The sequence below is a fragment of the Rattus rattus genome, chromosome X, assembly GCF_011064425.1.
Source record: "Rattus rattus isolate New Zealand chromosome X, Rrattus_CSIRO_v1, whole genome shotgun sequence".
Classification (NCBI taxonomy): Eukaryota; Metazoa; Chordata; class Mammalia; order Rodentia; family Muridae; genus Rattus; species Rattus rattus.
In genome coordinates, this window is record NC_046172.1 from 38,296,527 (window position 1) to 38,300,465 (window position 3,939).

General features: G+C 37.9%; 1 pseudogene; it reads left to right on the top strand.

Annotated features, from left to right (window-relative positions):
* Nucleotides 1-640: 640 nt before the first annotated feature.
* LOC116889174 lies at nt 641-1,059 on the top strand (annotated as a pseudogene).
* Nucleotides 1,060-3,939: the final 2,880 nt, after the last annotated feature.

Below are 3,939 nucleotides of genomic sequence, written 5' to 3' on the forward strand. Positions count from 1 at the left end.
ACTCTTCACCCCCTTACGGCCATCAACTGCTGAAGCTGCTCCTGAATCTCTTTCCTATCTAAGCTGGCAAGTTGACTGACTTGATCTCATGTAGTTCTTGTGATAGTAATTGCAGCCACCTTCCTTTTATGACAGAGGGCCTTTCATTGGTATGGATCTCACTAAGAAGCTGGACTCACTAAGAAAACTCCCAGAGATTTGCTTGCTTCTTCCTCCCCATTGCTCCATGCCTTTTTCAACAAACAAACAAACAAACAAACAAACAAACAAACACCCCAACATAGATTCAGAGGATCAAAGTCAAACCCTCATACTTAAGACAGTGTACCTACTGAGATATAGCCACAGTCTCCCTTGTCCCCATTTCTTAAGAAGTGATTCTATTATATAGTGAAAGCTGTCCTCAAACTGTAATCATCCTGCTTCTACATCCTGAGACTCAGGGTTCTACCAGTGCAGTAGTGTACTAGCATATCATTTTTCTACTGTTACTAAAATGTGATACAGGCTGCTCTCTTCTCACATCTTGTGTCATAGCAACAGTGGTAAGGATGACAGAACATGTATTGAAGTTCCACCTCTGTTTAAAAAAAAAACACATGCTCTTTTCCTTCTCTACAGCTCCGGCACCGTAGCCATCATGAATGATACAGTAACCATCCAGACCAGGAAGTTCATGACAAACTGTCTGCTTCAGAGGAAATAGATGGTCATTGATGTCCTTCATCCTGGGAAGGCCACAGTACCAAAGACAGAAATTCAGGAAAAGCTGGCCAAAATGTATGAAACCACACCAGATGTCATCTTTGTATTTGGATTCAGAACCCACTTCGGTGGTGGTAAGACAACTGGCTTTGGCATGCTCTATGATTCTTTGGATTATGCAAAGAAAACTGAACCTAAACACAGACTTGCAAGACATGGCCTTTATGAGAAGAAAAAGACCTTCTGCAAACAGTGAAAAGAGTGCAAGAACAGAATGAAGAAGGTCAAGGGGACTGCAAAGGCCAATGTTGGTGCTAACAAAAAGTGAGTGGAGACTGGATACAGCCAAAGGAGTAGCTCTGTGGTGTCTTGATGTTCTGCTGTGATATGCAGATTTCTGAAATGACAAAATAAACTATAAAGCTTCTAAAAATTTACACTATATGGAGTCTATTGGCAAATTTATATATTTGTACTATAACTTTATAATTTTAAGATCTAAATGAAGGATGAGGCAGTTTACCTACAGTTTCCTCTAAATTCCACTCTTGTACAATGTGGCTCACATTGTTACATGAAGCTGGCTCTTATGAAGCAACATCGGTCCATATTGGGATAGTAAAAGGCTTTAGGATCTGTCTTCTTTTCCTAGTCTGTTAGTGAACTGAGTGCCTAGGGCCTCTAGTATGAACCAGGTTCCTTTAGAAACTGGATACTAAGTTTCTCCTTGATTTTGTGCTTGCTGTATAGGACTATCAGACAAACTAGGGCTTTGAACAACACAGATAATAGTATCATTTGCTCTCTTTATGATAGCTTTATTTCTAAGATATTTAAAAGGACATTCCATTCTATCAGGCTGTGTAAATAGCAAAGTATTATTGAACATTACATCTACTCATGCAATTTGGTAGTGACTATTACATCTCAAGCCTGCCCTTAAGTGACTTGAAATCTGAATGTTGCTTTGCTGTTTGTAATGCCACCTATTTTGGATAAATGTGAGCAGTCCAAGTGATTATCTCATAATAATTGCAGATCATCATGGTTAGAACTGTTCATGTCACAGTGTTTGAAAGGTTTGTTTGTGGATTTTTTTGTCTGATTTGCTTTGATATTTTTAGGACTTGTTATAAATGTTGCCTTTTTGTAGAGTAGACTACTATCACATTTAAAGATTTAAAGAAAGCATTTGAAGAAAAATATTTAATTTAGATTCAGATGAGATGGAATGCTGCACTAATATTTTGGAGTGGGGGGGCATTAAGCAACAGTGAAAAGAGACAGTGTCCCCACGAAAGAGAGGAAGAAGACAGTCAGTTCTGAGAGGGAGTAATAACTTTGCCTTTGGCAAATCCAAACAAATGTCCCTCTGTTCGGGCTATCATTATAGCGAACAAAATTCATAGGTGAGTTCTCCACACTTAAATTCTTAGAAACTGGAAAATGTTCAATCTTTTCTATAAGTCTATTCTTATCAAGGATCCACTAATTCCTTCTTCCATCCTTTTTTCCATCCTTTCCTTTCTTCCCTCCATTCCTTATTCATCTTTTCACCTTCTAATTGTTTCTCCTTCCCTCCATATGGCTCTCTCTCCTTTCCTCCACCCACTGTGCCCTGGATCAGGTCCAGGGCCTCAGGCATGTTCAGCTAGCACTCTACCTCGGATTCATTCCTGATTAGCTTCCTGTTGATTTCTGGTTAGCTCATGATCTGGTGTTTTTTCACAAGCACCAACCTTCTAAAGAGGAGCTGTGAAGGACACTGTCTCTTGAATCCGTAAGTTATATGATTCTAGATGGTTAAAATGGTGCCCTGACTCTCAAGTTCTCTTAATAAAATGATGTGGTATTTTTATATAAGCACATCCTGCATACTTTAAAGCATACCCAGATGACATAATATAAACTGCAATGTGAATATTATATAGTTGGCACATTTGATTGTTTAGGGAATCGTGATAACCAAGGCTCAGACAATATGTATTTACCATGTAATCTCCAGCATCTATTACTGTTGCAAATATACATCAAGAGCTTATACACACATCTGTTTAATGCATTGGTAGGTAAAGGGAAGAAGATCTCCAGCCATATCTTTGTTTGGTTTTACATGCATATTAGAAAGTACGTTATCTTTTGCTCCTGAATACAGAGTAGAAATGCTATAATTGCCAATTGGGAAACAATTTATCCTATATACCAGTGCTGAGACTAAGTATCATACTATTAAACTAAGTTAGAAATTTAAGGATTTACCCAGGAGCTAAGTAAGGCAACTCTTTAATGAGTATTTCTGTGCATAGAAATACCTCAGATACCTACCATGATGTCATAAACTTTTCTCAGTTTTGACTCTTCAATTCTTACATTGGTTTTACTTGAATAGAGCCCACAATTCCCAAGGAACAATATTCTAAGTATAGGATTAAGCATGTGTGTTTTCATACCTGTTGTCCACTAGGACTGGGAACTGTCAGTGGGCTGAACTCATCTGTGTGTATATACGTATATACACACATATATATGAAAAGTATTAGGGGTGATATTAAATAATGTACTTTTATGACTTTTCTAAATTAATCATTTTCACATGTATGTCACCCGACAATCCTCATGAATGGGGTTGACTATTTTCGTTATTTTAGGCATCTTACCTGTGAAAACAAGAATCATGAATGGCTATGGAGATGGCTCAATAGATAAGATACCATACAAGCATGAGGATATTATAATGTGAATTCAAATACCCATAACTCACATAGAAGCTGAATATATAGTTTGAGCATGTCTAATCTCAGCATCCTTGTGAGGAGATAGGAGGCAGAGATGGAAGAATTCCTGAAACTAAGGGGTCACCTAGCTTGGCATACACAGTAGCAAACATGACATTGTGTCAACTAAGGTTTACAATGAGAAGCAACACTTAAGGTCACCCTCTGACTTACACATATGCAATAGTTGTTGCACTCACATATGTAAATGCCATGTCTTATTCACAAACACATTGCACATAACATTCTCATACACACTGCACACACTGCACACATATGCACTTGTACAATTGTGAACAAGTAATGCATTTCAGAACACCTGCTTTCCTTTTATTTGTGAACAAATACTCAGAGGGGACAATTCTGCTCACTTAGTACCATAGTATGCAATACCAATGCACCCTAGGAATATTGTTAGGATACAGAAGAAGAGAAAGACTGACAATTCCAACAGTATGTC